Here is a 12,618-nt window from a genome sequence, read left to right as displayed (position 1 = left end):
CTCCAGTTCTAGTTCTTCAGCTAGCAGTGTCTACACCCATGGTGATGCGTGCCCTGGAATGTCAGAGCTGATGACAGCCGGGCCCCAGAACGGGAGACTGCTCTAAGTGTCAGCACCCTAAGAAGGCCACAGACCTCCATGTTTAAAGCAGATACAATGACAGGGACATGGTGCTGAGCATTATCTCCAACAGCCCTATGAGATGGCTATTCCCAACGCCCCCATTTAACAGACTAGGCACCGAGGCTGGAGAGGTGAATAACTTAATTAAATTAACACAGTACTAATGACACTATCTGACCCACATTCTTAATGAATCAGACTAAAATTACTCAGAAAGGGGATTGGAAACTACGACTTGGTGATATAAAAATAACAATGACAGTCACAGGCAACCGCATTCTATAGGAAAGGTGATGCCATGTCATCTGCAGTCTCTCTGCTCATCACAGTGGCCTTTATTCAGATACCAGAGAGATGGCCCCCAAGGCTGGTAATCCAATTTCAGCCCTAGGATGTTCTTTCCAGGGGAAATGGCAGCAGGATGGGGGTTCTGCCCCTGCCTACCCCACTCCCCCGCAGTGCCTCTTACCTAGCCAGCTTTCCTACAGGGCCAGTCTGTGCCGCAGAGTGGGGTCATCCTAGCATGTCGCAAACAACCTCTTCCAAAACACAATCGCAAGAGCGACCGAAGAGGTGTCCCAGCCTGACTCCTCAAAATACAAGAACCTCGCTGAAGGTAAACATACCTTTAACTTGCTTCACCCTCCTCCGGGATGTGTGCCCTGAAGGGACAAAACTGATCCAGAGAGGGGCTCTTTGTGAGAGGCTGTTGCAAATGACCTCCTTCCTTAGCAAAGTTTTCCACACCTCCCTTTCCGTTTCCTTCCTGCCCATGCCTGGGCTCCCTCAACTTCCCTCACAGGTCCCGGGCTTTCGGATGGGAGGACTCATCTGTGTCACTTCCTACTCAAACATAAGCAGCAGCCAAGCACCTCTGCCTGTTCTCTCCGACGGGGTCTGTGCATCCAGTCCCGGCTTCCCTGCTCCTGGTTTCTTGAGCCCCAGAGCAAGCCTCACCCAGATACAAAATAATTCTCTGTGCCTGCAGAGAAATGTGTGTGCATAAGGCACTTACAAGCTGTATAACTCTAGTGCAGAAGCTGCGCTTACAACACTGGGGTGATAATAGTATCCACCACATTGCTATTGGCAGGATTATATGAGTTAGTAATACATCAAGTGCCAGCACAGTGCCTGGCACACAGAAAGTCCTATTAAAGTGTTTGTGATCACTGCCCTTGTTCTTGCTGCTATTCCACAGAATATTGCAGAAACCCAAGGAAACACGACTGCCTGCTAGGTGTCACAGGAGTAAAACTGCTTTCAAATAAGCCAATGGCTATAGAATTTTTAAAGTAAAGCCTCCTCATCAGAAGGAGACAAAACATGAAAGCAAAACAAGCACCTACAGGTCCCAGTTGACTGGGAATCATAACGAGGTGCCAGGTGGGTTTCAGATTTGTGACTTCAGTGAGTTAGGAAAACAACTAAGCAGGTTCTGAAGTGTTACAATGCAGTCACTTGGCCAAAGCCAAGCAGCTGAATCAGAGAGGAGAAAAGAATGAAAACAGGTATGAACTAGTGTCAGCTGTTAAAGGGTTGCATAATCCCAGCTGATGTAACCAGATGTTAATTACTAATGGGGGATAACAAAGCTTCTTAACAGAGATGGTCATGCTACGGTGGGTACCTACATGTAGACAGACTACATACACACACAGCAAAACCATCAAAATTGTCCTTTCTTCTCTGTCCCCTGCATGGTAGACACATAAATACACACACCCCCACACATATGCATGCACACACACACCAAGTGGACCAAGGAAGACTACAAAGAAGAGACACCTGTCTACCACTAGCACAGTAACTTTACCGCTGTAAAAACAATTCATCAGCATCTTACCATTCCTGTTACTACAGATCTCAAAACTGAAGATCTGCTCAGCTGCCCACATCAGTACTGACCAAGCCTGGCCCTGCACAAGGGAGGCTGCAACCGTGCAGGGTGTGAGCAACAGGAGGGCAAAAGTCAAGTGGGTCTCAAGTTGGATCTTTAATCCTTAAAAAATGAAATATGTATAATTTCTAACAAATACTACACAGAGTAAACCTAATTCAAAAGGCTCCCTTTGCTCTTGATTTATACCTATGCCTCAGAATGTCAAGGATTTCACACTTCCCAGGAAATAAAAACTCTTTACTGAAATTTTTGTATTTAAGTAAATAAAAAATCCCTGGGAAAGTAAATGCGTATCTGTTCTTCATTAGACTGTAAGAGGGCAGGAACCAACAGTGTTTTACACAGCTTCTGTAACCCCAAATCCCTCTGCACTATAACAACAATGCCACTGACACAGCGATGCCACTTTTGAAACTCTGGAAATAAAACCAATGAATCTAAAGGATTATGTATAAGGATGCTGCAGTAAACATCATCCATAGAGGGGAGAGGACTAAAAACAACCTGAATATCCACAGTAATGTCCAGATAAATTCTGGCATAGCCGCACAATTTAGGGTATTGCTGTGGTTATTAAAAATTAATTACATCTGGACCTATGGCCTCAGAGCGAAACCTGTCAAAAATTCTGTAGCTATTGGCTTGTAAAAGTGGCAGAGTGCCATGTAAGGTGAAAACCAAGCAAAACCAGACATCTTGGTGTTTATGCTTAGACAAGCTTAGAGAAAGGTGTAGAACATTTCCATCCTCAGGTGGATGGAAGGGGAAGCAGAATATTACATATTACTTTGTCTTTATACAGTCTTTGAAGTAGTAATGTTGTATTAGACCAAAAAATCATTTTAAACAGCTTCACTTCTGCCTCTCCTAAATACTATATGTAAGAAAATGTGGAAGTCCTCCTTCCAGGGTACTATTATATCAGCTATCATTTATCATTTCAGCTATACTATCATCTAAGTGATTATTATGTGCCAGAATTGTGCTGAAGACTTTTAAACACATCATATCATTTAACCCTCACAAGCTCAATTTATAGATAAGGAAACAGACTACATAACCTGGTCGAAGTCCCAAAGCTAGGAGGGGCAGAGGCTTGCTCCGAAGCCCAATCTTTCACCACTAGATTTACTGTAAGATGCACACTGACTGTATTTGCCCCCTTCATGAAAAACACTCAGAACACTATCTCATTTACCACAAGGCTTTTAGCACCCTATACAATCACATCTTGACTAAAAGAAAAAGAAAAAAAAAATGAAAAAGAATCACTTGGGATCAAGCATTCCTTTTCAAAATTAGATCCCACTAAAACCACTTAAATTCTGAAATTTGCATGAGTTCTCATGCTTTTGAATTAGTAGGGTTAGAAATGTCATTCTTTTTCTACTTTAACTAAGCATTTTAATAATTTTTAGTACTTTCTGATTATAAACTGCTGTAATTGGGAATTACAGAAAACTAAAACGAAAAAATTAAAATCACCTCTAATGTCACTACCCAGAGACGATCCAATCAAACCTTCTGCATATTTTATCCGTCCTTTAATTAAGCATATATTATTTTAATTAAGCATATTTTAATTTGTTACAGAGTTGGGATTTTACTACACTGTTTGATATCTTTCATTCTTTCAGATTACCATTTATTGTTTCCTGTTTCCCCATATTACTGAAAATCTTTCAAAACCACTTTTAAACTCTTGCATAGTATTCGACCAAACAGACCAACAACTATTCTACCACTCCATTGTTGGAATGTTAGATTAGTCCTAATTTCTTACTATTGTTCAAAAAGATTTGCCTGTACCTCTGATTGTTCTTTAAGGTAGATTCTTAAGGAGTGTTATCAAGTCAAAAGGTGTACGCTTTCAGAAATCTCTTGTTGCATACCTCCAAACTGCTTCCCGAAGGACTGTCGAATGCAGAAGCTATGACAAAGTATCATGACTTTGATTTCTTTACCTGTAAAATGACTGAAGTAAGGTTTTACGTACTTAAATACGAAGCTGCATGAGGCAAAACAAAAAGGACTCAAACCTGCAGTCAGAAGAACCAAGTTCAGCTTATTGCTTTTTTCTTATTGTGTTACCTTAAGCATAACCCCCGGGAAGACAGAAAAAGTTCAGTAAAGAAAAACTTCAATACAAAAAGGGATACACCCAAGTCCCAATGTCCCCAGATGACAGGAGGTCCAGGCAGCAGAATGCAATGAATAGGATCCTTTCTCTCAACAGTTACAGTGCTATGTCCCAGTACCACAACTTCAGGAGCAGCAGTTCTAAGGATAGCTTTTGAGAAATACAACATCTTGTCCTCCATCAAGTGGTAACTATGGACATGACTTAGCCCGAACAAGAAATGATTTGCTTTCTTATATGTATATATCATTTCCTCAAAAACTATTATTCACTCTGCACAGAATACTGATGGTGGGAAATCCCTAAGAAGTAAAGACACCCTCTCTGTCGACCAAGTCCTTGGAAATGCCGGGTAAGGATAAAAACAAAGAGCGGCCCATTTGTTGGGCAGCTGGGAGGCGACTGCCCCGGACGGAGGCAAAGGCGTGCAAGAAACCAGGAGTGGATAAAAATGCACACAAACCATCTGGAGACTGCTCTAGAGTTCAGGACAATCTACAAAAGGCAGCAAAGGAGATGGGAGAGGTGCGTGGCTGAAGAAGAAACACTATTTGAAACAGAGGCAATGGAGAGACCAAATAAATACACCATGACACAAAAAATTAAAATATTCTAGTCATTTTATTATTACACATGGTTTTTTAAAACTATTCCACTGAAGCAAACACTGAAGCCTTAGCCATTAGTTCTCAAAAGCACTGCTGAACTGAAGTCAGATTGGCAAATGACGATTTAATATTATATATTTATGTATTTTATATATAATTTAATATAAATATTCAGTTCTAATATAGCAACTGAAAATAGTAAGGAACAAAGAATGGAGCTTTCATTCCACTAGCTGCACCAGGCACTATCAAAGGAGAGGGAATTGATTTGGAAAGAATGTAATGGCACTTAGTCACTTGCATACTAAGTCAGAACTTTTAGATGGTGGCTGAACACATCAAAGAAAAATTACTCAAGGAGACCATATCTCAATAGCTCGTTCCAGTAATAATCTTCACTGTGTTGAAATTTCTTCTCTGTAAAATATTCCCAAAATCTCTACTGCTAATTTTATCTATGTCCTCTTAACCTTTCCCCTTAAAAAGGGCAACTGGGTACCATCATCTCTACATTCCACCTTCATGTATTTAACACTCATTATGACACTCACTGCCTCAGATTCTCCAACATACATAATCCTACCTTTCTTACCTTCTCTTCTTAGGTACGACTCCTTCGCCCTTTAGTGATCTCTGTGGTTTCCTATTAACTCTAAATTCTCCTTGTTTCCTTTTCGCAGAAATGAAACAAATTATCTTTACAACCTAACTCATTGAGATAGGCTTATTATTCAACAGAAAATACCGAGCAAACAAGTTGGATTTTCCCATACAATCTTTACTTGAAGGAAAAGACCTCTCACTTAAGGAACACACCAAAAGAAAATCTAGTTGTGCTCTCGTTTGTATCAGATGAAGACGACGAATGGGAACAAAGGAAAAAGGACACATAAAATGGGTCTAGAATATCTAGGTTGATTAATGTCCTTGCTCTGTCTGGTTACTTAAGTCCAATTATAATTCAAAATGGGGAACTAGAAGCTAGGAGATGGCTGAGTTTAAGTGGCAAAATAAAATAAATATGTTTTCACCCTTTCCCCCAATTGAAAAATCACTTCAAATCAAGGAGGAGAACAAAACACAAAAGTGAAAAGCTCCATGTTTGATGAAACAAGGGGACTTCAGAAACCCCACACCAAAAATACGAATGCAGAAGGGAAAATCTGAAATTTGGCCTCTGCAAGCTTGACTTTGAGAGACACAAGACACTGGGTGTTTTGTTTTGTGAGGTGGGCAGGTTGTGGGGAGGGAAGATTTGGAAGTTGGGGAGTTGTCTGTCTTCACAAGGAAGTGTCACTCCTCCCAGTCCAGCCGGAACAGGAAGTCAGAGGGCCCCAAAAGGGACGTCTGCAAGAGGGAAGAAAAAAGGCGGAGGAGGATGACATCTTCTAGCAAGACCAGATCATGTGGAAGGTGGCAGGAGAGGAGTTTCATAAAGCAGGTGGAGGTGTGTGAGAAGACGGAGTCAGATGGTTAAAGAAAAGCAAACACATGAAAAGGTGAGGCATTTACTAACTCAAAGAAAAACAAAACTGTGTTCAAAAAAGAAAACGCAATCTAAACACCACACTTGGCTTAGCTATAAACATTACTTACATATTTATCCTGAACAGAAAGTGCTGAACTGCATCTAACCAGAATATTAGCGCCAATTACCCTGGAAGGATGGTGGCAGGGAGATGGAGTTTCAACGGGCTGAAGTCCTTACTTACCTAGCCGCCCACCACCACCACCCTAGCTAACGTTTATTGAGCACTTAGTGGGTCTTTCGTGTCTCATTCTGAACGCTTACAAGTGGGCCTCATGCCTCCCCCAGGAGTCAGGAGGCTGCCACACACGAAAGGTGCCATGAAGTCTTCCGGACTGAGAAAAGAGGAATGTTTCTCTAGGAAGGAAAGCCCACCCCCTGAATTCCTTGAGGTCAGCCATTGGAATTCTTTCAGCAAGAAGAAGGGCACCTCCCACCACCTGCCAGTCAAATTCAGGAAGTCTGTGATAACAAGCGGCAGCAAGTCCTTCCTTTCAGACAAGAACAGACGAGTAAGGAAGGACCTGGGGACGATGAGCTGGGGGAAGAGGACCTGAAGAGAAATCTAGAATACAAATGACCTTGACCTCCTACTCTCCACCTCCACCATCAAATAACATGGAAGGTTAATCTCAGTGCAAACACAGACAGCTTTTGTACTGACCCTAAATCCATGAAGAGGGATGACCAGAGAGCTGAACACATCCAGCCTTGTATATGTAAGTGGTGATTCCTTGAGCACAGACAACTACGGATGCTGGCACCATGAAAGGCTGAGCTGTAGGGATCAATGAGCTACGGTCACTGAATGTTCATGGCCAAAGCCATAACCTCATTTTACCAGAAATTATAGTTACCATGTCTGGAGCATGTCCTCTATATTAAACTCTGAACATACTTAATTTCTAGTACTCACATCACTAATTCTCTAATAGGCCTTTTTTACAGGTAAGTAAACTGAAGCTTGCAGAGCTTAAATAACTTACCTAAGACAACACACTAGCTAGCAATGGAGTTCACATTAGTCCCCATTAGGCTATGTGGTGTCCCAGCTTCCATAATCTCTTACAGTATAAGGCTTTCTTCTGACTTTTCTATAAAGTTTGGAGGGATACAGAGAAGTCAATCGCTACCAAAAAGAAATCTAACTCAGAGCTCATGACTTACTTGACAGTGTTGTACACAACTAGTTACCACATTAGAGAAATATACTCTTTGAGTAATCTTGGAGGGTAAAGACGATGGGAGCGGTTTCTGGACCACCCAGGGTCAGAAGTAAAAGAACTGAGATCAGAACGGGATGGCTAGGAGCCAGTCTTCACTCGGTGTATGCCTGACACTTGCTCCAGACACAAGCCAGGTGTTCATGCATTTTTCCTCCCACTTTAGAAACAAAACCACCTCCCTGGACCCTCACCTCCTCCTGCTAGTGAACAGAGGCCAGTCTTGATATTGTACAGCTGAAAAAAATAACCCAGAATGTGGGAAAGTTCTCAGATGTTTACATGACAAACTTGCGCATCCCGAGTTTTAACTTTAACACTTCCCGGGAAATCGAGAAAAACTGACCCACTGTCATCCAGATGCACCAGCCTTCTACTTATTCACATTATTTGTGCACTTCAGTCAAACATCCTGAGGCATCTTTTCATTCTATCAGTAGAATAATAAATAGGAGATACACATGTGAGATGGTGGATGTGAGCATGAACTTGATGGGAGAGTCCTTTCACAACGCAGACATTTATCAAATCACCGCAACGTTCACTTTAAATACCTCACAATTTTATATGTTAGCTTTAACTCAATAAAGCTGAAAGAAAAAAATTTTTTAAGAACAACAATACCAGGAAAAAACTATATGCTTTTATATTTTCATAAGTGCCGATGTGAATGCAAATTGTACTGCACCCATTCCTTTTAAGGCAAGTCTTGGATCAAAACACACTATTAAGTAAACTATGCCTATTTTCCAAGGTATATCCTAAAGTCACTGACTCATGGAGAGTTCACATATAATTAGAGAAAGGAAAGCAGTAGAGATAGAGAAAGGGAAGGAAGAAGGAAGCAGGAAAAAACTTATTGAGAGTTCTCAGTAAATAGCCAGGCTAGAATTAAGTAACGTGAGTCAAAGACGATTCAATCCAGTTACAAGAGCAATAGGGAAAGCAGCTTAATCAACCTCCACTTTGTCCAGTAATGTATGAAAATGATTTGAAAGCGTTTTGTTGCAAGATAACATGCGAAACAGTAGCTTCAAGATAAGCTGGCTGCCTGGGAAGTGGGGGCAAATGGCATCAGCATGATCTGCGGGGGGAAGCATCACAGGCTGGCTCTCCTGGTCTGCCACCGAACACCTCCAGCAGTTCAGTCACAGTAAAAGAGCAAATGACATGGGGCAGAGCTGGGACCAAACGCCCATGCCCTGAAACACTGCACCCCTTCAGCCCTGACACCATGACACTAACGAATGACACGAGGGCAGAAAGCAAAGGCCCTGTACAGACCATACGGCATATAAGCCAACCTTTGCAACAGAAGAACACCTCCATCCAAACTGGGATTTCGTAGTGACTATGGACAATCCCCCAATGTAGGAGTCCAGAGAAGTAAGAGTCCAATCAGTCATCCCTGTTAAATTAATGTTATTTAGCACAACAAAGCAAAACCCATATTTTTTGAAGAAATTCATTATTGCAAATTACTTACCAAGAACATACTGCATACCAGGCTCTATGCTAGAGAGCAGAGATAAAACTATTTCAGACAGACACAGCTGCGCTGTCCCCACCAAGCTCACCAACTATAAAACACCTTGTCTCTAAACAACTGTCTGCACAAAAGAATAGAAATTGCTAAAGCCTCTACAGGGGTAATTTCATAACTGAACACACAACATATCACCGAATAACAGACTGGTGGAAATCTTACACTTTTTCTTAATGGTATCTTCTTTAAATGTCCAATACTAGAACATTAAGGAACACCATTAACTTTTACTCATTCAACTCATTTCTACTGAGCAGCTACCAAGTGTCAAGACACTGTAGATACAAAGAACAGGACAACATGGTTCTCATCTTCAGGAAGCTCATGATCTAGTGGGAATAAATTTTTAAGAATCAGAGAGGGGAGATGGCATTTTCTGGAGAGAGGTTTGACAGCTGTGTTTAAGAAGATGTTTGCAAAGTAATATTATTGCCTTTTTATCCTTACAAATTTCCCTATTAAACACACAGACATCAAAATAGGCTCTTGATCTCTGTGCTACTTGGGAATGAATTTCAGCAAAACGAGCTGTTGTCGCTTCTCAAAATACGAAATTCACTCTACCCTCCCTGATCAGCATTCAAAGACATCAGAGTTTTCCCTAGTCTATGGTGTAGCTAAGATTGCTCCTAAGAAAGGTGGTAAAAGGAAGGCCCTTTAAAATCTGCTCTTTAATAATGAGGAAAAAGGTGACTGTGATACTAACAATAGTGATTCATAATTGCAGCTTCAATGTACTGAGCATTTTATGTGTCAAGCACTGTGATAAGCAGTTTCTATTCATGACATCATTTTACTCTTATAGCAGCCCTATGATGTAGACATTATTTATCCCCATGTTACAGATGAGGAAAGTGCAGACTGAAGAGGCTGAGACTTGGCTCAAGAACACAAAGCTGGTAAGTGACAGAGCTAAGCCCAAATACTTACCCACTGTATGACGCCCTCCCTCAGCTGCCCTTCTCCTGCCCATGCACCAAACATCTGCAGGGGGCAGGAATCCACCATGCCATTTCTAATCTCCATGCCTTCAAGTGCAGTCACCTCTAAGAGGCCCTACTTCCTGACCTTCATTGAGTTGACTCCTTACCTTTCAGAATTCATTTGGAGCCTCCTTTCTAGGGAACTTTCCTAGACCGCCCCTCTCTAAGGTCTGATGCCTCCTCTCTGAATTTGCTCAGCCCTGGGCATGGACCACCTCCCTCACAGCACCTACCCCACTGTGCCCTTCAGTCATGAGCTGCTCAAAGTCATGGACCCTTTCATATCCAACTGGGCAGCTCCACTGCCTAGCAGAGTTCTTAGGCATAGCAGGCATCCAATCAACTGTGTTGGCTGATTGAACAAATGAATGAGGAAAGAGAACTGAAGTTCTAAGGGTTATTCCAGGGCAGTCTCTGGAGTCAGAGTTACCTGAATACAAGTCCTGACTCCATCCATGTCTTACCAATTTGACCAACTTACTTAACCTTTTTAAAGACTCAGGGTCCCATCTGTAAAATGAAGGCTAGAAACGAACATCAAGCTCTAAAGACTTTAGATTTAGCAGTTTAGCAAAGTGGCATATAGTATATGTTCAGTAAACATTAGCTTTAACAGTAAAGGACAACTCAAAAAAACACCCTCTAATAATATAAAGGACTTTGCTTTTGGTACCTGATTCCTCCCTCCCCTCTAATCTCAAGGCTCTGAGCAAGTAGAAAGGTACTCTTCCCACAGTGTGGCTGGAAGGCTGGAAGGATCTCCACCACAATCAATCCTGCTTCCTTCCAAAGCTAAACATTTAAGGCTCACTTAAGTTTCTCTATAAAGTTTTGAAGGGGGGGGGGGATATTTCACACAAAAATCTTGAATATAACCTTTTCTCCCCAATATTTATTTCCCTAGGAATTGATGACCTAGCTCAGAATAAACCAGTTGCTACAGTAACATTTACCTTTGACAGGTCATTATTAGTAATTGTATCATGTTGATCACTAGATCATAGTTTAAAATCTTAGGTCATTTCATACCAAATTCATCCAAACATCCTCGAATATAAATTAAACCACAGAAGTGTTTCCCATTTTGTATGTGTACATGACAATACCATGAAAGATGTCAGAATTCATAGTTATATTTATGCTACATTGAGAAATACAATTTGCTTAATATGGTATAACCCCATATCCAGTGGCACAGGAATGATTTGTTTTGAAAATTACATTTTCTTTAATAGGTTATAAAAATCTATAGATTTTTTTTGTAATGATTATATAGGACTAGGAATGGCCTGGAAAAATTCTAAAATCAAGCCTCATTTTATGTGTTCTCATGATGGTACAACGTAACACTAGTTCATGGGTAAACAGTGATGTACGGGCTCTACAGCGGCTGTAGACTGCTTATGCTCCAAGAGGCATCCCACTGGTATTCACGGGTACTGCTAAAGCACAACTGCATCTGCCTCTGCGCTTATATAATCAACACTTTGAAACCACAATGTTGGTTTTGAAAGGAGACTACAGGATGAGATGGGGACACCAGGGTCCCACCCAAGAGTTTAGTTCATTTGAGTAGCCCGCCAGAGCAAATGTACACCTTTCCCTTCTATGCTTCATTCTGCTTTTCTATCTCTCGCTCCAAAAAAAGGCTCGTTTACTACACTAGGTGTTAGTTAAAAAAAAAACAGAACATTAAACAAGAGATTTATCTTTGGTACACAATTTAAATCTACTGAGAGACACAGTGGGATCAGTGGAGATGATATAAGTTGATATGAGGGCCCACGTGAGACCCACTTTATATCCACACAGGGTCTCCTATATATGGTCAAGACTTGCCAAATTGGAAATGTTGGCAGAATGATTATACTAGGAGGGTCTTTTATAGAACATAGTTTTGCTGGCATCTCTTGGACGAAATAAGAACAACTTCTCAAGTTGTGGCACTCACCTTACACGGAGACACCCAAATAAACCGTTGGGACACTCCACCTGCGTCCTCTCTCCCACCTTTAGTACCTTCTTTTTTTCTCTTTTTTCCTTCTCTCTTTCTTCCCTTATGTGTTAAATCAGCAGTCTGGCCAGCCCTCTGCATGGGTTGCCACCCCCCAGGGTTAGAGAGGTTGGAGGGTTCTGCCACACAAACAACGCTTTAAAGCTCTCTGATCAAAACAGCAAGGCCTGGATATGCGTCTCTCTGCCTGCCAAGATAACCAACTTAAACCGCATGTTCCATTGTGTTCCGTTGTTATCAACCTTAGGAAGTTAGAGCTCTCTTTTTTCTGAAAGAGTGGTAAGAGAAGAGGCTGGGGCACTGGTCACACAGAGCAAGCTCCTACGTGAAAAGGGAGAGAATCAGAGCCCACAAAATACTCAGGAGCCTAAAGGAAGAGTGGCCTCTCACGGCATTTCTAAGGCCGAGAGTCAGGACTACACTGTGGGCTGGAAAAGAGGGAATGAGGGAGGGTAATCTGGTCCCTGACAAGATTCAAGGAAAAGAAGGACTGAAGTATAATTAGCAACGCTGACCATGTGTCATCTTTACCACAAGTGACCTTTAGGGA

The 12,618-nt window shown here is 41.6% G+C and overlaps 1 protein-coding gene across 3 annotated transcripts in view; it reads right to left on the bottom strand.

Annotated features, from left to right (window-relative positions):
* Window positions 1–12,618, bottom strand: part of PTPN14 (protein tyrosine phosphatase non-receptor type 14) — a 164,108-nt gene that overhangs the window by 100,391 nt on the left and 51,099 nt on the right. Inside the window, exon 1 of one of the 3 annotated variants that reach the window (XM_036912524.2) lies at window positions 750–1,140. The exons of 1 other annotated variant lie outside the window; for it this stretch is intronic. The gene's annotated coding sequence lies outside the window, so the exon portion shown is untranslated. Of the gene's footprint in view, window positions 1–749; window positions 1,141–12,618 lie in introns of those variants that run through there. One more of the 3 variants, XM_036912523.2, reaches the window with a different exon arrangement.

The sequence above is a fragment of the Manis pentadactyla genome, chromosome 9 (assembly GCF_030020395.1).
Source record: "Manis pentadactyla isolate mManPen7 chromosome 9, mManPen7.hap1, whole genome shotgun sequence".
Lineage (NCBI taxonomy): Eukaryota > Metazoa > Chordata > Mammalia > Pholidota > Manidae > Manis > Manis pentadactyla.
The sequence above is the reverse complement of the archived record's forward strand: the minus strand, read 5'-3'. Positions and strand labels throughout refer to the sequence as shown.